The sequence below is a fragment of the Ascaphus truei genome, chromosome 6, assembly GCF_040206685.1.
Source record: "Ascaphus truei isolate aAscTru1 chromosome 6, aAscTru1.hap1, whole genome shotgun sequence".
NCBI classification, from domain to species: domain Eukaryota; kingdom Metazoa; phylum Chordata; class Amphibia; order Anura; family Ascaphidae; genus Ascaphus; species Ascaphus truei.
The window spans coordinates 64407469-64429716 of record NC_134488.1 but is presented as its reverse complement, the minus strand read 5'-3'; the positions used below and the strand labels follow the sequence as shown (position 1 = coordinate 64429716).

The 22248-nt window shown below is 42.1% G+C and overlaps 1 protein-coding gene across 1 annotated transcript in view; it reads right to left on the bottom strand.

The window, feature by feature from the left end:
* CSMD2 (CUB and Sushi multiple domains 2) overlaps window positions 1-22248 on the bottom strand; it is a 701191-nt gene that overhangs the window by 559718 nt on the left and 119225 nt on the right.

Below are 22248 nucleotides of genomic sequence, written 5' to 3'. Positions count from 1 at the left end.
TAAACAGGCTGTAATGTGTCTTCCTGCATGGGAGATATATTACGTAGCAAGCCGTCTTGCTAAATAATGCCCTTTATGTTTATACCAGTGTTTCACTTGTTGATTCTACTTTGTCACCGAATCGTTTTATATACAGTACACTATATGAAGAGAGATGCTTTTTGTTTTCTAAAATGCTGGAGTACTCTTGAAATGTCCCAATGCATTTGTTATTTGTGTTTTTGTTGTTGTTGTGGATATAATATGGCACCAGAAAGTCATGTTTTGCGGTTTAGTGATTAGACGGCTGAAGGAGCGGCTCAGCGAGTAAAGGCACGGACTGAAAACAATGGCACTGAGTTTGAATCAGGTGCAGCCTGGTTCAAATGTTAAGGTCAGCTCCTTGTGACCTTGGGCAAGTCACTTTATCTCCCTGTGCCTCAGGCACCAAAAATAGATTGGAAGTTCTATGGGGCAGGAACTCATTGTTCCCCCAAAAATTCGATACTGTACTATAATTCAGCGCTACGTACACTGAGGGCTATAGAAGAAAAAAGATTTAAATTAGTATTATTTTATTGCCTAGGAATGTTAAAGAGATACAAAATCATATTTTTAAGAAATATTTGATTTTCTGTGAGGCTTTGTTTCTTAGAACGCTTTATGGGAAATATCTCCTTCTAAACTCTTTGTTGAAGAACAAGCTATAATATGCCCTGGCCCCATCAGTGCTGGAAAAGGGAGTCATGCTTCCCAAACCAATGGGTTGTAGCTTCCTGTGGGAAAGAGGAGGTTCACACCTTGTCTGCTGTACACTCGCACTAAAACCTTCACTTTCAATTCTGCTCTATGTGTCCACGAGATAAGAACTCTGTTTGAAATGACAGAAAGTAGCTTATCGGGAATAGTGTGAGGTTAAAGCAGTGACAGAAGAAACACTGTATAACTTGATTTAATGTCCTAGTTTAAGTGTGTGCAATTGATGTAAATAACACTGTGTCAATAAGGCAGCTTTGTCGATCAAAACCACCATTATCTTTTAAAAGGCATTGTTAACTTTATAGTAAATGAGCCTCTGATTGAACATAAGCGTTGTCTGCACTGGTACCCAGCTTGTATCCTAATGGGAATGGCCAATGTATCCATCTGTGGAAATGGGTACTCTGCTGTTTATATGATGGCAAAGCGTTCTTCTATATTGTCTGTAGAGGATGTTCGGCCGTATGCGGACGAAAATCTCCATCAACTTTAATGTTTTTTTGGGGGGGTTAAAAAACGACCCAAACGATCACTTAAGACTATATAGGATTCCCGCCTAAGAGTTATTTTCGGACAGACCCTGTGGCAGATTTCCCATCAGACCCGATAAGCTCGGGCCTAGGGCGGTAAAATGTTGGGGCGGCAAAAATGTCTGCCCCCATATACAGCTCTCGAGCCCGATGGGGTCACTTGCATATGCGGGCGACTCCATGCTGTATTCTATCTGGCGCCCTCATCCTCCATCCGATTCACAGCGGACGTCACCAACAAGGCGTCACATGGCATCTCGCTGGCATGGCAACGTGATTTTGTGGCATCAAATGACATCGCATTACAATGGGAACGAGACGCCGTGTGACATCACTTTGGTGTCGTCTGCTGAGTTATTTGACGCTACAAATCGGAAGGAGAAGAAGGGCGGCAGAAAGGAGGCGGCCGGCATATGTAAGTACCTAGGGGCGGCAGATTTCCGCTGGGCAGACCTCCTGTTCTTTGAATGTATGAGAGGAACTTTATAACCTGCGTGTCAATTTAGGGCACATATACTGTGCACATATCTGTTAGGGTAACGCTAATCTAAATTAACGTTAGATTAATAGTAAGGCTTATCCACTAAACCAGGGGTGCGCAAACTGTGCGTGCTGCACCCCCCCTGCCTGCCTGCCCCTGTGCTCGCACTCCCCCCTTTACCTAAAATCTGACGTCAAATGACGCACGGGGTCACGTGACCCACGGCGTCATTTGATGCAGAGGCCTCACGCCATCCCCTGGCACTTCATTTAAATGTCGTGGGGAAGAGTGCAGGGCCTCTGCAGCCACCGCGCCCTGCCAGAAAAATCTTGCATCCCCACTGGGGGGGGGGGGGGGGAGGGGGAAGGCGCTCCCAACTTTGTGCACTCCTGCACTAAACGTTAACCTATCTTTACACTCTTAAACTAAAGAATAAGGTAAAATAGACAAGTAATAAAATAGGTTCAGCCCAGATGATGGAGTATAATAATAACAACTCCTGACAAAGGCGCTGCACAAGCGCGAAACGCGTTAGAGGATCACTTGCCTCACCTGTATGTTGCTGTGTATCGTCTATTTGGATTAAATTACCTTGGTTTTACGGCACTTTATGGTTTGGTCCTTACTTTTTGCTGCGGTGCTCTCCTGATTCCTTGTCCCCAGCTGGATCACGCAGGAATCCATTCGGTAATAACTCCTGTTGTCTACTAGCTGCTTCTTGTAGGAGGGAACTCCTGAGTCTCCTCAAATAAATACCTATACATAGTGTGATAGAAGCACATGGGAGAACAATAGCATGAAAAATGGCCAAACTTTAATAACATAAATCATTGGATGTTAAAAAACCCAATGATGAACAGTCCAAACTCTGTGAGCTCTGTTACTCACCCACAGGCTGGTAGCTTACAGGTTTTTGAGCCCCCACTAGCAGTTATGGAAATCCTGCTTGTTGGTGGTCTGCTCCTGTGGCGTCCCTCTGCAATGTTTTGGGGGTCCCTCACCCTCTGGTGCTGGCGTCCCACCACGTCACTTGGTTTCGGTCAGAGTCTGATGACTTCACTGCTTCCGTGTTTTCGTCACTGTGTGTGAGTGAGAGCACAGCACCGCTGATCCTCTCTCCCTGTGTCTCTGTAACTCATACACTCACCAAGCATTTTGCAGTGCTGTAGCTGCTTCATCAGGATTGCAGCACATATGGACTCGAGTCATGAAGAAGCAGCTAGAGTGCTGCAAAATGCGTTGTGTATTCGTTACAGAGGAGTAACAGAGCCCACAAAGTTTCACTGCCATTTGGACTGTTCACTCAGATAAGCATTTTTAGATACTCCTATTAGAGTGCAATCTTCATTGTTTTTTTATTACATCTAGTGATTTATGTTATTAAAGCTTAGCCATTTTTTCATGCTATGGTTCTCACATGCGTTTTTATCACAATATATAGACATACACATAAAGATTAGTTAAAGGGTCTCTTTTTTCATCCCACAATACTCTTACTATAACCAGTTTTGTGTCCAGATTTAAAAGTGAGTGAAAACGTTACAAGAACCCTCCACCATACAGTGTATAGCAAGTAAAAATACCACTTGTGAGCACATTCACATGTCTCAGACAGGACTGCAACCCTGCCTTTCCCCATTATCTCTTAGCATATAATGCTTTCACTGCTGCCAGGGATCTGGGTAATGACAAGCACTCAGAGTGAGTCACTTTTTGCTTCTTGTCCATTTTAACAAGAACCCCTATAAACTTATAACTGCCGTAGGCATTACGCAGAATCCCTGGCTGCAGTGGAAGCACTTTATGCTAAGAGATAATGGGGAAAGACAGGGTTGCAGACCTGTCTGAGACATAAGAATCTGATCACAAGTGGTATTTTAGTTTTTCTAAATCTTATAATTGAACTTTGTTTTAAATGAAAAGGGATTTTTTTTAAATCAGACACTGTATCACTAGTGTGTGTGTATATATGCATGCATGTATGTGTGTATGTATACAGCATACACTGAAAAAAAGGCCTCAGCAGAGGCGGTGTGGTGCACGGGTCCAAAATACACACATATTATTTATTTATAAAATATTTTACCAGGAAGTAATACATTGAGAGTTACCTCTCGTTTTCAAGTATGTCCTGGGCACAGAGTTAAACAAATAATACATGGTTACAAATACAGTTACATAAGTGAACAAGGTATACATTATATACAAGACATTGCATGCACAGTTAAAGAAAATATATATTATGAGCGTATGAAACAGTTACAGACCAGGTTAAAATGTGAGACAGCCTTAGATTTGAAAGAACTTAAACTGGTGGTGGATGTGAGAGTCTCTGGTAGATTGTTCCAGTTTTGGGGTGCACGGTAGGAGAAGGAGGAACGATGTTTCGGTCCACAGGTCTTCTTCGGTCACCCCTGAAGAAGTCGGGCATATGTGTGCATTTTGGACCCAATACACCACTTTTTGTTATTATCTTTTGTGCTTTGGTACATTGGATCTCTAGGGATCCTTACAGACTGTGTGTATGTGTGTATGTGTGTATATATGTATATATATATATATATATATATATATATATATATATATATATATATCCAAACAAGAGTGACCTAGGCGCAAGTAAAAACAAGAAAAACAAACATAGGGTAATACGTTCAAACAATTGGTCTACTGGGGGGTACGATATGCACTTACAGCAGGTAGAATAAAATCAGGCCTTGTATCCACTCTGGGATCAGGAACAATGAATGAAGATCTGGAACAGCCAGCAGCAACTCATCTACAGGAATCGTATCCTTGTGTGAAGTATCACATATAGAAAGAGAAGTGGGACACATACATAGTGTAACACAGTTTATTTTAAAAATTTAATAAAAAAGACAATAGGTAAAATACTCACACTTTGTGAGTTTGGGTAAAAGCGTTTGAGAATTTAGAGCTTCTCACACTCATCAAGGGTGGGTATACACAGACTCTATTGATTCCTTTAAAATGTCCTTATAACCACATGCGGTGTTGTGGCCAACTTCCAAGGGTATGGAGTCACTTTATGGGGCACTCCTAATAATATCCAGAGCCTCTGAGGATGGGGTACTTGCTCCGTTGTTGCGAGACCCGTAGTAAAGGGCCGTGTGTTTCTTTAGCTGCACCTAATGTGCAAGTAGTACTCACGCTACTTCTGGGGTACAGTGTGATGTTTTTCCCCCTTAGTTAGTGTCCGCCTCGATAGTCTGTGGACCTCCCCGCTTCTCTGACTGCTCCGGATCTCCGTGGCCGTCCGCCTGCACGCAGCGGCGTGGTGACGTCACGTCGTCTCGCGAGATTCTGGATCCAAATCTCCCGCTCGCTGTGTTGATCTCCGTCCCACACCTACTCGTTGGAAACATGTACCATGCCGGTACACCGATACAGATCACTGCCAGACAACTGAATATTGCTGGCTATTCTCCCAATTGTCCTGTGCTCACTCTCAGTAGTTCCAAACCACGCCCTACGCGTTTCTCCTTTCGGCTTCGTCAGGGGCTGATCTAACTATGTGTCCCTATTCCTGTGTAGATATACCCTCCTCCATTACGTGATTGGCTATCTAGTTGATTAGAAAATTACAAAAAGCACCTCTCAATTGGAATTGTTATTTCCATTCTCAGTAGAAAGTATTCTATAGGGGTTTTAATTCAAATACTAATGTTAGCAATTTAGATGCATTTTAGGTGTGTTACCAACTGCTGAATAAAGTAAATATTGCATCATTATATATACATTCACTTTCATTATAATTATACATATACATAAACATCTGAATTAGAATTTAATAATAAGGAGCAATAGATATTGAGTATATTTAATTAACCATTTATGTCCTTCAATTTAGACAGAACTCACTATAGTTAAGTATTTTTTAGAAATACCTTCATTGTAGAGGCTATAATTATAAACCATATTACGTTCTCATACTTTATGCAGGACAATTTTGTATAAGTATTTATAAATGGGATATAGTATTCCACTTATTTCCAATATGTTACTCATAGGGGGATGGTGTAAATTTAAACCTCGTTACTTCAATTGTGACCACTGTACATTGATAATGGCATTTCAAAATAGGATAATATAAACGTACGTTCATTCATTAATTAGATACCTTTGGGATACTTTATTTAGGCCTAATGTATTTGATTAAGACCAAACTGTAATACAACGGTATTTTTTGGATATATATTGACATAATGATAACATATGTATTATATTCGAATCTACAAATGGTTGCATATTTGCCAACTGGTAATAGGCACTTATTTCTTACATTGCATATTTAATGGTGATATTGTATTCAGGGCAATTGCATATATGAATATATCTTACTAATACATAAAAACCTTACACACAAGCTAGAACATAATTTTCCCAAAAGTTGTTTAACCACATCTTTATAGTTGTATGATTGCATAGCATAATCTTATATTTGGGAGTGGGATGATTTTATCATACTATAATCCACTTTGTTTTTTACTGATTTGGAGCTGAACTCAATGTAAGACATATATTTTAACACAGATATTATCTAACACAGGTTATGTTTAACACAGATAATGTTTAATCTCTTAGAAAAGATCCCAGGTCTATGTCAATATTGAGACCTAGCGGAGTAAGTGTTTTAAGGGCATAGATCCAGTATGTTTCCTGTCTTGATATTTTGTTCACAGGATTACCCCCTCTCCAGCTAGGTCTAATTTTTTCAATACCTACAAATTTTAGACCCTTAGGGTCCTGGCCATGGAATTCTTTAAAGTGTTTTGACACACTATGTTGTTGTAAACCTTTTTCTATGTTTCTTACATGTTCCGCTATGCGGATTTTCAGTTTTCTCGTAGTTCTCCCAATATATTGTTTGTTGCAAGGGCATTGCAACAAATAGACTACAAAGCTTGAGTTACAATCGATCATGTCTTTTATATCATAAGTGTCATTTGTGACTTCTGACTTAATCGATTTGTAACTCTTTGTTGAATTTGGATGAAGTTTGCAACCTTTACACATTTGACATTTGAAAAACCCTGTCGTTATAGTGACAGGTTTCACATTGTCCTTTTTTAGACCACTGGGGGCTATTCTTTGCTTTAAATTGCTTGCCCTAGTAAAGATAATCTCTGGTTTGGATGGTAAAATCTGCTGTAACATAGGGTCTTTATGTAAAATGCCCCAATGTTTATGAACAATCCTCCTAATATCACTAGCAGAATTACTATATCTCGTCACAAATGGGATTGATGTTTTACCCTCTTCTCCCCTCTTTGTAACTCTAGTTTTATATTGTATCAGTTCTGCCCTATCCATCAAAGAGACTTTTCTATATGCATCCTCTACTGTATCTTTTTTGTAGTTTCTCTCATCAAACTTAACCATTAGATCTTTCGCCTGTTCGTCAAATACATGCTTTTTTGAGCAATTACGTCTAATTCTTTGCATTTGACCCAATGGGATGTTATTTATCCATTTTTCAGAATGTCCGCTATTACCCAATAAAAAGTTATTAGTGTCAACACTTTTAATATATGTTTTCGTTTCGATCTGTCCATCTTCTATATAAATAAGCAGATCTAGGAATTCGATCTGTTTGTTACTGTACTTAGTTGTGAACTTCAGATTGTATGGATTATTATTTAATCCAGCTAGAAACTTCTCCAAAAGATCTATGCTACCCTCCCAAATCAGGAGGATATCATCTATATACCGATGCCATGATACCAAGTTTGCGCCAAACTCGTGATTGGACCAAATATACTGGTCCTCCCACATACCCATAAAGATATTTGCATAATTTGGCGCAAACTTGGTACCCATGGCAGTACCCCTCACCTGTAGATAGAACTTATCATCATTCCAGATGTAGTTGTGACTCAAGATGAAACCAATGCAGTCTACAATGAAATCTACTTGTGTTGATTCCAGAATTTTACTGTTCGTCAAATTATCTCTAACAGCAGTGCACCCTTGTAGATGGTCAATTACTGTATAGAGCGAACACACATCACATGTTACTAAAACATAACTATCCTTCCATTCAATATCTTGTAAGATGTTGAGAACCTGAATTGTGTCCTTTAGATATGATTTCAACTTACTTACAGGTTCCTTTAGGAAGTGGTCAATATAACCAGATAGATTCGATGTGAGGGCCTTAATTCCCGACACTATGGGACGACCTGGTGGGTGGATGGGATCCTTGTGGAGCTTTGGCAAGTAATAGAATATGGGGATTCTGGGAGATTCTATATACAAAAATTCCCACTCACTTTTGTTTAGTATATAATCTTTAAGACCTCTATTTAGTAATCCTAACAGTTCTATCTGGAACCTCTCAGTAGGGTTACTTTCCAATGGTTTGTATGTTACCGTATCTCCCAAAAGTCTTAACGACTCCAGATCATAATCCTTTCTATGTGTATACCCACCCTTGATGAGTGTGAGAAGCTCTAAATTCTCAAACGCTTTTACCCAAACTCACAAAGTGTGAGTATTTTACCTATTGTCTTTTTTATTAAATTTTTAAAATAAACTGTGTTACACTATGTATGTGTCCCACTTCTCTTTCTATATGTGATACTTCACACGAGGATACGATTCCTGTAGATGAGTTGCTGCTGGCTGTTCCAGATCTTCATTCATTGTTCCTGATCCCAGAGTGGATACAAGGCCTGATTTTATTCTACCTGCTGTAAGTGCATATCGTACCCCCCAGTAGACCAATTGTTTGAACGTATTACCCTATGTTTGTTTTTCTTGTTTTTACTTGCGCCTAGGTCACTCTTGTTTGGATATCCCTTTTTTACCAGCCCGTGGAGCGGTAGACCTTTTGGCTGCAGACTTAATCAGGGAAAGTTAGATTGTGAGGTAGTATACCCTCCTATATATGTGGTAAATATCATTATTAGTCTAATTGTGATTGCGCTTATTGTAGTTTTCTGTTTTTATATATATATATATATATATATATACAGCTGAACCCCGTTATAACACGGAGCTTGGGGTCCACATAATGTGACCGCGTTATAAGCGGATCGCAGGCAAAAATGGCTGCGATCAGGGGTTTCGCATCCGCCGGAGAACTGGGACAATTCTCCCAGCTGTCCCAGACCCGGCGGCGCAGCGGCACCCCCATGCAGGACTTACGTGGAGCCGGTCGCAGCATTCTGAGGATCCGACACCACGGACATGGGGCAACAGTAGCAAACTCCGCTCCAGCTGGCTCCACTTCCTAGAGTCCGATCCCCGGCATCAACCAGATGTCGCACAGCCTGTCAGACATCACCAGAGCACGCCGCACCACCCACGTGACCTGGCAAGAGCGCGCCTCCTTGAGCAGCAGTATACAGGTACTGTATTTGTTTCATGGTACTGTATAATAAATGTACTTATGTGTGTGACTGTAATTTATTGGGAGCCATGCTCACATTGCGTTATAAGCGGATCCATGTTGTATCGGATCGCGCTATAATGGGATAGAGATATATATATACATATATATATATATACACACACACACACACACACATTCATACCTACTTTGTATTGTTTGCTTCAATGTGGAAGTGGATTCATGGAGTAAGAGGCGGCGTTAGGAAGAAATGACAGATATACTTCAATGCATCTAGATTCTCTGCCCTTTCTCTCACCTGCAAACAGGTCTGCGTTTAAGAAAATGGATGAACACATTTCTTGCACTAGACAAGGGGGCAGCAAGAAGCATTTTATGATCTGCGGGGTGAACATTTCCAGCACATTGATACATTGTCTCCCTTGAGTACATTATATTTCCAAATGTTTTATCCTTGTAACAAATAATAAAAAACGAAATAAAATAATAGTGCACACTTTTGTCTCAGCTCTTCCAGTGCAAAATGAATGACTGATATATGGTCGCTAAAACACCAGGCAATAAATAGAATGTACAAAATGAATTTGGGGAAATGTCATCGCAAAGGGAAGATTATTTCAGAAGCATAAATCAAAGTGTGGAAATAAAATGAAATTGTATCTTCTCCACTGGTTGGGCAGCTGCCAAACACCTAGGAGGTCCTGGTTTTAGCTCGCATCTATAAAAGTTTTGACATGATAAGTTATTGGATGGAGTGGAATACCTTTTGTCCCTTATCAAGGGATTCGGTGCTCTGCATGGATATGTCTACAAGTTGTAAGAGAAATCTCAAATTGAATATAACTGTAAAAAAATAAAAAATAAGTATTAAGTGGAAAAATGCTGCATTGGTTCCAATTCAATGTATCAATCTCAGCTAGCAAGATGAGACACTTGGCTTCCAGATGGGCCATCAGAGAGAGGATGAGAGCAGAAGTTGAATTTGTGTATACAGTATGTATCACCGGACATTAAAAAAAGTTATGGTGGGTAAAAAAAAGTCACAAAAACCCTCCACCGTACTGTAAATAAAACTACCTCTTGTGATGCATTTTCATGTCTCAGACAGCTCTGCAACCTTGTCCTTCCACATTATCACTTAGCGTAGTGCTTCCACTGCAGCCAGGGATTCTGGGTAATGACATGCAGTATGTCAGTCTTTACTTATCCATTTTAACACCTTTCACAAAGGAGAGGTATACCGGGATATACCGAATAAGTAAACATGGGAAGGGTGCTGATCCAGGGAGAAATCTGATTGCCAATATTTAGAGTCAGGAAGGAATTTAGGTTTCCCCTTATGAGATATCATTAGATGATGTATCACTGGGGTTTTCTGTTTGCCTTCCTCTGGATCAATAAGTAAGTACAAATATATGATAAGTATCTGTCGTCTAAATTTAGCATAGGTTGAACTTGATGGACATACAGTATGTCTTTTTTCAACCTCATCTACTATGTAACATGGAACACTATAAGCTTATGCCTGCCATAACAGCTTCACGTTGCGCCCCCAGAAACCAACCCTGCACCGATGAGACCCAAAAGGTCGAAATAGCCGTCTCTGAGCAGGTTTACTGGCTCTGCACTTCTTTAACCCAGGCTGTGCTGAAAAGCTGTGTAATGCGGCAGGCATAACCTTATAGGGGTCCATGTTAAAATGGATTAAGGAGTAAAGCGTGAAACACTGAGTGCTCATTTGCATGTCATTACCCATAATTCCTGGCTGCAGTGGAAGCATTGTATGCTATGACAGGGGTGCGCAAACTGGGGGGCGCGAGATTTTTCTGGGGTGACGGGGACGCGGGCAGTTGCAGAGGTCCTGCACTTTTCCCCAAGGCATTTAAATTAAATGCCGGGGGATCGCATGAGGCCTCTGCAACAATAAAACTTACCGGGATTCAGACGCTGTAATGCGTCTCCATGGCAATGCGGCGGAGTCATGTGATGTCACAGGCGTCAAATGATGCCGCGAGTCACGTGACCTGACATCATATGACCCCGGAGCGCCATTTGACATAGCTACAAAGTAGGAGCGGGGAGAGAGCTCCGGAGCAGGCCAGACGGGGGCGCAGCAGTAAAAGTTTGTGCTCCCCTGTGCTATAAGATGATGGGGAAATGCAGGGCTGCAGACCTGTCTGAGACATGTGAGTGTGCTCACAAGTGGTCATTTTATTTACTACATATGAATCAAAAATGTCTTACGTTGAAAACAGCTCATGCAAAATATACCTGGAGAAGATTTACTGCAGAAGTCAGTTGGGCTACCTCTTTATAACCCAGTACTAATGTCTACATACCCTTAGTGCTCCAACAGCCGTGTGGCTGATACCAGTCGGTGGCTCAACATTCTTATATAATAATAATAATAATAATATAAAGCCGTACTGACTATTCTCTTGACATAAAAAACACAAGACAAAAAACCCCCCCATAATTAGCACATGATAATAATAATTATACCTGCTGACAGCCACTGTCACTTCTAATTCTCTGACCCACGCCAGACACAAACAGATACAAGCTCTGTCATGAGGAAGGCCTGTGCTTTTGGCTGTCACACAGTATTAAAGATGTGGAGGCACACACCCCAGCAGACCATCTGGTAGCACGTCTGTGTTACTTTAACGTGCCCATCATTGTGGACGACACGTTTTTTTTTACTCTGTTTTGAACAACACACTTTATTTTTTTGCCAATCTCGCACTTCAATAAACCTTTACACGTTCTTTATTTACCCGTTGATGTGGAGATATGTGTTCTTGTCATTTATCTCATTTTGGGTGATTTAAAATAAAACGGAACTGGTTTTCCGCCATGGAAAATAATGCTTGTGTTTTCTGAGCTCTACTGAGAGATACAAGTAAAATAAAAACAGTGTTGAATATTTCGCTTTTTAGTGCGGAATTTGATTTTAAAAGATTGTTGCTGACATTAACTAAGCTTTGCTACTGAATAGGATACAAAGTGGGAAATTCTATAGTGCCCAGAGGGACCAATCGCATGATAATCGTCTTGAAAACTCCTATTGACTTGAATAGGGGGTTTCAGTTGATCAACATGCGATTGACTGCTTTGGACAGTAGAGAATTACCCCCACAAATTAAACTGTAAGCTCTTTGGGGTAGGGACTTCTTTCTACCAATATTACATTTATCTGTTGATGCACGTATCCGATATATATATATTATTATATTCCCTGTACCAGGGGCAGATTAGAGACAGATATTGGCCCGGTGATATTTGTCTTGCCGGCCCTCCTCCCATGACTTGGCGTGATAGCGCCATGTCATGGTGACACAGCGCCATGTCACGTCACATTGTCATGGCAATGTGTCGCCTGGTCACCATGACAACGCAATGCTGCAGGAGGAGATATCGCGCTGGTAAGAGGCACTTACAGAGGCCCCGCGTTCAGTTTAATTGTTTCATTGTTGTGGGGAAGAGTGGGGGGCCTCTGTAACCACCATCAAGCCCCTGTTACACTATAACCCCCCCCTTCCCCAATACAACACAATAATCCTCCTCCCCAATACAACGCAACACAATAACACCCCTCCCGCAATAAAACACAATAACCACCTCCACTCCACCAATACAACACTATACCCCCCTCCCCCAACAAAACACAACAATCCCCCCTCCCACACACAATTTTGAGGGGCACCCTCCCGTGCTGCTCGGGTGGATGCGGAACTTGGGCCCGACCTCTTGCGCGCGCAGGGTTAGGGCTTACCCCGGAGGCCGGGCCGGAGCACAGGAGAGAGGCCTGCTGCAGGGGGGACAGTTGTCCAGGCTTTCTCCCCACTCCCCCGTCGGCAGCCCTAGTACAGGCCCGTGGACCATCGGCCCTCCAGGCATTTGCCCTGTTTCCCGGCAGCCCATTCCGCCCCTGTGCTGTAATTGTATTGTAGGGTTGTAAAAATTGTACAGTGCTGTACCTGCTTTTCATTCAAAATATTAAAATATACGTATATACAAGACATATTCTGGTGCAGGAAGACACCTTACATCCCTTTCACTTGAATGGGTTGGAAGATGTCTTTCCGATGCTGGAAGGTGTCTTATAGAACAGCACCGCTTAGTAGATATGGGCCAGAATCTTTACGTTCAAAACATGAAGTCTAGGTACAGTAGACACTGTCCTCAGAGCCGCGACCAGCAAGCAAAAGTCTGCAGCGCCCGGGACAGTGTTTGCCGCCATCGTGATGAAGGTGGATCCATGCCTCTGAATGGGCCCTCCGCAGCGTTCAACCTCCAGTGCCGCAACCACCGGAGTCACCTAACCACGCATGGCAGCGGCACTGAATTCAGCAAGTCTTACTACATCTGTACTGCCCTAAGCATTGCCATTTACATGTTTGGCGTTTGAGTGACAAAATATATTGCATGTGTGTGCCACCTTCTACTGTCTTTTTTTTCATGGGCGCAAGAGTGGAATGCACATGACGTACACATGTGAATGCCATGTAAAAAATTGTATATGCGCGCCAAATATGTATTGGAAACTGCATCAAAATCATATGCCAAGTTGTACCTATAACTATAGAATGAGTTCTCTCAGAGTTAGAAGTTAGCTAAACGTTAAACTCCATGGCCATACCTTATTTCTTTTTTGAACATGAACTATAATGTTACAACCATATATGAGATGTGCTGCTTTTAAATGCCCAGGCCCGTGGGTTACTGTAAAACTGTCCACGGCTCAGATTGTTAGCAGCAGACTAAAGCAACCACACATGCGTCTGAATCCAAAGCTCTGCCATTGAGAGCGCCAAATAATCTTTGATTTTTTTTCTAAGACACACAAAGAAAGTAGAACGTATAATATGTAGATTCATGTGGGCTCCGGCGCCAGTGGAATTAATTATTTTTAAGAGGGATAAAATACGCTGAAGTTTAACGTACTCTACGGGGTGAAATATTAAGCTCCTGAAATGTGCAACTTTGTGGATCAAAGAATTAGCATGTGAAATGTAAGAAACATGTTGATGAAGTTTCTTAGATTGTATACAGAGGTTAGCTAGTCACACAAAAATACATAATAACAGATACAGCTATGTGTCACTGGTTCCTAAATACTCTGATTGCCTATTCTCCCGCTAAATACTGTAAAAACTAAAAGGAGCAATCCCAGCAGGCAAATGTTATTATTAGGATTGAAGCAGGGGGACTCCGGAGCCGAACCCCATTAAGTTCAGCTCCGGGGACCCCCTGCTTCCAGAGATATATATCTCCAAAGGGTTGCCGATATCTCTCTGATTTTCAAAAAGCTCCCGCATAATGTGGGCCAATAGGAAGCTGCGCTGGATGACGTCACTGCTTCCTATTGGCCCACAGGGCATTGGTGCTTTGAAAAGTGACCATTATGTGATCCCTGCTAGCGAGCAGCAATGGCTACAGACACCCTCTCCGGAGGTAAGTATCTCCGGAAGCAGGGGGTCTCCGCAGCTGAAATTATTGGGGATCAGCTCAGGAGACCCCGTCTGCAATCCTATGTAAAAAAAAATTACCCGCTTCGATTGCCTCTTTAAAGGTTTATTCTATATATAATCAGGTCCTATGAAGACTAAAATCGCTATTGACGTCAATGGGAAATTTCGGTCAAAAATAGTCTGACTGGCCACTTCGGCAGATATATTATAACCCTCTTAGTTACTCAGAAAACAAAAAGCACAGAGCGCACCGAGGTTGAAGAATTATATATTAAAAGTGAATACAAATAACAAGTATAACTTACATATAATGAATCTGTTATCCAGAGAGATCTTTAAGTGTTACAGTCCATGCTGCCCCGTCCGTGGATAGAAGGGAGGCAACGCCAAGCTCGAGACAGTCTATCCCGCATCAGGCGGAGCAGGTTAGTCTGCGAAACATGTTGTGGTAAGAGTACTGTGGACACCTCATGCAGATCAGCACCCTGTCTAATTGCCAGTTGGCTCGAGAGAGACTGTGAATTTGGGAGACTTGCACATAACAGCACACGGGGCGCGCGGTACTGCGCATACCCGGAAGTAGCAGAGCAGAGTAAGATGGAGACACCACTCAATCCCAGCGCGCGGGATAAACAGTCTCGAGCTCGGCGTTGCCTCCCTTCTATCCACGGACGGGGCAGCATGGACTGTAACACTTAAAGATCTTTCTGGATAACAGATTCATTATATGTAAGTTGATACTTGCTATTTGTATTCACTTTTAATAACTTCAACCTCGGTGCGCTCTGTGCTTTATGTTTTCTATGACTGACCTACCTGTGGAGTAATCCTCGGTGGATCTTCAGTGGAGAAGGGGAATATCTCCACGCGCAGAAGCAGCAAAAGGAAGGAGTTGGTTCACACCTGAGACTGTAGGAAGCATGAGCGCAGATCAGTAACCCCTTTTTCTCTTAGTTACTTAACCCATTGATGCCAAGGTGCCTTTTAACAGACTGTCAAACAATATGCAGTGCACAAAGCCCAATTAAGTGCAAAGCCTTTGCATACTGTCACAGATGGGGCAGCTTTGGACCTTCGCAGAAGTCCACAAAGAGTCACAAGAAGTGATTTTCCCATTTTACCAAACTTCGGCCCAGATTCATAAAGCTCAATTAACATCACGTTCAGACCAACGGTGCACCTTCACAGGACAATAACGATAAGCTATGCTTTCTCCTTTAAAGAGTATATCGTTAACTATAATGAACATTAGTGATGACATGCAAATGAGGCATTATCATAACATTGTATATCCACTAGAGTCTGTTAATGTTGGGACTTAAAGTAGCAGAACATGTATACTAGCCCTGCGTTTTATTTTTTACATTTTTTTACAGGATTGGAGCAGGGGGTCTCTGAAGTCCAACTGTATTCATTTCAGCTTAGTAGACCACCTGCTTCCAGAGATACTTACCTCCGAAGGGGGTGTCTGTATCTGCAGCCAGGGAACTGTGTGCCTAACATAATGGCGGCATTTAAATGTCCCACATCACGCGGGCCAATAGGAAGCCGTGACATCATCCCTTGCTGCTTCGTATTGGCCCATCTGACCAGGACATTTAAACTCCACAGAGATACTGGGACCTCTATGGCGGTAAGTATCTCTGGAAGCAGGGCGTCTACTGAGCTGAAATGAATGCAGTTCGGCTGAAATGAACACGGTTTTACTGATTTACTCTGGAGACCCCTGCTTTAATCATAGCATGGGAATAAATAAATAAATTGTACAGTGCTACATTTGTTAAGTCATAGCTAAACTTGGGTTTACTCACATCCAGACCAATATATAGGACTCTGGGTGGATATGATTTACCTGACAGTGTTATTTCCCTCTCCTTTCTTAACTTGAGCTAAAGACCTATTTCTGGATCTGGCATTAAGCCTATGCTAATGAGATGTAGTTTGGTTGTTGTTTTTGAATATAATTAGCTTTAAGTATATGGTGTTAACTCAGGGAACATAACATCCCGGTATAAGCCCTGATTAAATAGAGCTTTGTGGATCTAGTCCTTTGAGACTGTTCTTGAAATCGTTGTAGGATTCCTTATCATTTCCTTAAAACTCGGGCTCCTTCTGTCATTTCTACTGCAGCTTTATAATAAAGGCACTGGGACACACATGCACCATATGACTCTCTTAAAATCATGCTTAAAAGACACATGTAGGATTCTAGATACATAGCCACCTGTGGACTGTTGATCTCTGAAAATCTCCCTACAAGCTTTTTCGAGTTCTCTACACCTTGTGTAAATGGGCAGTGATGCTAACATTGTCTCGACATATGTCCATCAATTCACTAGCCTCTCCGTTTTCCCGACGTCTTAGTGTTATTTCCGTGCTAGGCATCTAACCACATTGCCATTGACTGAGGATGTGAAATCAGCAACACAGCTTCCTATGAGGTTCCACACTGCATGACCCTCCATTTACCTATTTAGCCACCGAGAGGTGACACAGTGTGCATGAAAGCCAGTCTCTGCCTCCAACTTAATATTCCCATCACAGCCTCCCCTTGACTAATGGGCACAATAAAGGACATTCTGTCTAACTCAATGGGACAGGAGGGGGAAAACAATCTTTGGTTTTCTTGGTTGCTTTCATAATAGCTGGAGTGCAAAACAAGACAGATTTCATATTACGGTAATTAAAAGCTTAAGTATTGGCAAAAAACAATTATTCGCCATCTGTAAATAGATCTGTACTTTGGATAAATCAATAACTGGAGCTCAAACCCAGCTTAGTGAGAAGAGAGTAATTAGAAATGTGTTTTCTTTGCAATCCTAAAGTAACAAGGCTTGTTTGGGAGAGAAATGGTTTATCCCACGCTACACTGTGACTGATGAGACAATGTTGCTATATACCTGATCGTTTTCAACAGAGACGGAACTAGGTATTTTTGGGCCCAAGGCAAGTTCCAACAACTGTCCGTGCACCCCTCAATTTATAGAACTCCATCTCTCTTGCCCCCCACTTTCCCTCCCTCCTCTCCCATTTCTCTCTCTCTTCCCCCTCTTTTCTATTTCTCAACTCCCTTCTCTCTCTCCCCCCCCCCCCCTGTTTCTCTTTAACCTCCCCCGGGCCCTGGGGTTTTGATCTGTCTTTATGGTGGTGGGGAGCCCAACCAAGTGTCCGATACCGGAAGTTGGGCCTGACTTCTGACGGAGCCTGATTTCTGAAATGGGACCCCATATGACACTGGGTCCTGATTTGAGATGAGCACTGTCACACACCCCTATCAGGCTGCACCTGGGGCAGCTGCCGCACTCGCCCTGCCCTAGTTCCGCCTCTGGTTTTCAATCCTCGCCCTGCCCTAGTTCCGCCTCTGGTTTTCAATCCTCGCCCTGCCCTAGTTCCGCCTCTGGTTTTCAATCCTCGCCCTGCCCTAGTTCCGCCTCTGGTTTTCAATCCTCGCCCTGCCCTAGTTCCGCCTTTGGTTTTCAATCCTCGCCCTGCCCTAGTTCCGCCTCTGGTTTTCAATCCTCGCCCTGCCCTAGTTCCGCCTCTGGTTTTCAATCCTCGCCCTGCCCTAGTTCCGCCTCTGGTTTTCAATCCTCGCCCTGCCCTAGTTCCGCCTCTGGTTTTCAATCCTCGCCCTGCCCTAGTTCCGCCTCTGGTTTTCAATCCTGTACCTAACTATATGTGCAGTAACACACTAAACTACTATTTCTCAGTCCACTGTTCAGGGATTGTAGGAATAAATAGCTGTCTCTGAGTGGGTGCACTGGTTCTATACTTCCTTGTCCCAGGCTGGGCTGTACAAGCTGTGTAATTCAGCAAGCAAACGCTCTGGGACATTCATGTACAACAATATAGATGGGAAGCTAAAAGTGAAACACCCACTGAGTGCTCATCTGCATATCATTACCCAGAATCCTTATATGCCATTTAAATGCTCTATGACATGTAACAAAAGGGTGAAGGATGCAAGTTTCGGGAACTGTGGAAGACAAAGATACACTCATGGGTTCTCTGTCTTTCAAAGAATAATCAGTGAATTACTACGCCCACATCTATGCACGCATCTTACATGCATGTGTGTGTGTGAATGGGCAGTTAAGAAACACAGTCTGGATAGCTGCAGTAATGAACACGGCTCAGATTCACAGAAGCACTAGGTGTGCACTCGCCTTCGGAGTCGCACAATAAGCATTTAATCATTGAACATCTAAATGGATACAGCAGCCAATTAAATGCTCTCGAAAAGAAATAAACGGGCAGGAGAAAGAGCTGTTCTGGTGGCATCAGTAAAGTATGATGGATTGTCCTTTTAGAAGACTAAAAAGTATTTTACTGGGATCTTTCTGTAATTTCTAAGAATTGTAAAACCTAAATCGAAAGCATTAGCATTAGTTGTGTCACATGATATCCCTCACCAGGCAGCGCTATGAATTTTGTATGACTCTGTAGTCTACATCATAAAATAAATGAAAATTTTAGGTGGAAAAACATTGGTTTATTGAAAGCCCCATAGCAGATGTAGGCAGAATATTAGTTACATGAAACCTCGCATTCCAACAACATAAAAAAAAGTCAAGGTTTATTGCCTAAGAGGATGGGTAACAGATCTTCACACTAAAAGTCTCACTGAACAATGCATGGGTGGAATAGCAGTTGTTTTAATGTGTTTCGTGGACATTTCTATGCTCAAATAGAATTTATTTTATTTACATAATCTTAACCTACAGCCATTATTCTAAAATCTTACCTCAAAAGCCTTTTCCACTGAAATGCTCTTTTTTCAAAAGTCAACAGCTGTTGGGTAAAGATATTATACATCTAGGCCCATGTTTACTAAACAGTGCTGTGCCACAAGACTTCAGGTGCTGGGTGACAATTTAGAGCCCTTTGATTTAGGTGTCCTCAAGTGCTGGAAGACGCCTTATTATAGAAGACTGATTAGTAAATATTGTGTGGCCCAACGTGTTTCCTGGCCCTGGTCCAGTCGGTGCCACCGTTTAGTAAATATAGGCCCTTATTTTCTAATTGTTAACCCCTTTGCTGTCAGAGAGGACCGCAATGCATTTTGCAATGTGTCGCTGGCCTGTCTGGCAGCGAAGAAAAAAAAATGCAGCTTCACAAGAGCGTTACATACATGTCCCAAACAGCTGCATTTAAACATAGTGCTGTGAACATGGCACTTCCCGCTAATGCTGAGAAGAGGAGAGAGCTTAGTATCACTGGAAGGAAAGGGTTAACGCTTGCTTTCGTATTGACCTCGCTGCACTTAATCCATTCACCGCAGTATGAAATTTAGTGCAGCTAAATGCAAACCTTAGAATACACCAGGGGTGCGCAAAAATGGGGGGGGGCCTAGATTTTCTGGGGGGGCACGGCAATTACAGAGGTCCCACACTCTCCCCCCAGGCATTTAAATTAAATGCCGGGGGACCACACAAGGTCTCTATAACACACTTACCTTCCCTTCCAGTGAAGCATTGTCATGGTAACCCGGTGTGAAATGACGCTGTCACGTTCCCATGGCAACGTGACATCACATGACCCTGCATGTCATTTGACGCGGGGGGGGGCGCAAGGCACCCAGAAGAGCAGGCAGGGGTGAACAGTGAATTGCGCAGTGAATCCAGTGGTCAGATCTCACGATGATTGCTCCTAGTCCCGTTCCAGCAATGCTGACATGCAGTGTTTCATTACCCCTGATGAAGTTCCTGCAGTAGGAATGAAACGCATAGGGTTTTATCTTGAATATTACCTGTGTTGACTTGAGAGGAGGAATAACAGCAGAGCAGCTTCAAACAGCTGACGGATTTCCCCCACCACGTCACTGGAACGGGACTAGGAGCAATCATCGTGAGATCTGACCACTGGATTCACTGCGCAATTCACTGTGCACCCCTGCCTGCTCTTCTTTTATATATATATATAGAAACACGCGCTGGGCCATTGGTTGACAGAACTCAAGACACCTGCCAATCACAAATAGTATCAAAGCTCAATCAGTCACGTGAGGCCAAAGAAGCATTGGGAAGTAAAGACACATAGGTATACTCATAATATTATATAAATAACCATAAAAGTTTGCAATTTAATACACTACTTAATAATAAAAAACAATACCAAAAATGTATTAACCTAAAATATATGTATAAGAAAATAAAAATATCTAGCCCAGTGCACAGTATCCCTCATAAAAGGAAAATATCCGAAGGACACCACACAGAATAAGAGTACAGATTGACTTGTAAAAGAGAACTGAATGAAAATATTTATCAATAGCGAAGGATAAAATAGTTGCGGAGGAGATGGCGCTGACAATGACGGTGCCTTTTATGAAGATATTAATTGGTGAGAAAGGCACCCAGGTCTATTTCCACATTTAGTCCATGTGGAATAAGGGTTTTCAGGGTATGTATCCACCTAATTTCGAGTCTGGAAATATCATTGTCACCTTCTCTTCGAATTTATTGGAAGTTTTTCAATTCCTACGCAAACAATACCTGTCGGATTTTGGTTATGAAATTCTTTAAAATGTTTGGAAAGATTATGTTGTAGGAGTCCCTTTTGTATATTAGTTATACGCTCAGCAAATCTCAATTTTAGTTTTCTTGTTGTTCTACCTATTTATTGCTTGTTGCAGGGACATTGGATGAGATATACTACATTAGAGGAATCGCAACTATTGAAGTTGGTGTTTTCACTTTTAGTCTTGGTTGATAGAAATCGCTTGACCTGTTTAAGTTCATGAATATTAAGTGTACACATTTTACATCTCAAACACTTAAAGAAGCCTTTAGCTACTAAATATATGTGAGAACCGATTTATTACTGGTATTTTTTAAAGTGGCTCCCAGCTGTTTAAAAAATACCAGGAATAAATCGATTTGAGAGGAGGAATAATAGCGGTGGGACTGGAGCGGCTTCAAACAGCTGACGGATTTCCCCCACCACCTTCTGACGTCACTGGAACGGGACTAGGAGTAATCATTGTGCGATCCGACTACTGGAGTAGTAGCCTCACATACAGAAGCACTGGATGAGAGAGGGAGACTTTTCGTTTGTAAATGTTATATCTTTAAGTATTTCACCATATTGGCTCTCTTTTGTTATTCACAGGATCCATAGAACTGTTGGGACTTTACACTCCTTCAAGCTATTGCATTTATGTATTACATTATCCACTAATTGTCTACTTAGTTGCACCCTATGTTCAATTGTTTCTTTTTGCTATATCAATTGTAGCTTTGTGTGAGATCAGAAACACTTTGGCAACACATAGGGACCATCTTTCTATTGCTTACATCTGGTCAGTTGCGCACCTTCTACTCTATATACACTCTACAGTATATACACACACATATACATACATACATACATACAAACATACATACCTATACTGGGCCAAAACCCACTCCCCCACCAAAAAAAGTCACTCTCCCCCACCCCCCCACAACACTTACCTATGGCGGGGTCCGATTGTGGCCTTCCGGTCCGATTGTGTCTCCCGGCCTTCTGCTGTCTTCTCACCTTTTAAAATCATGTTTTACTCCTGCAGCACTATTCAAAATGGCCACGTGGCATCATATTAATAGTGCTGCAGGAGAAAAACATGATTTTAAAGATCAAGACGGAGAAGACCGGGAGACAATGGGGACA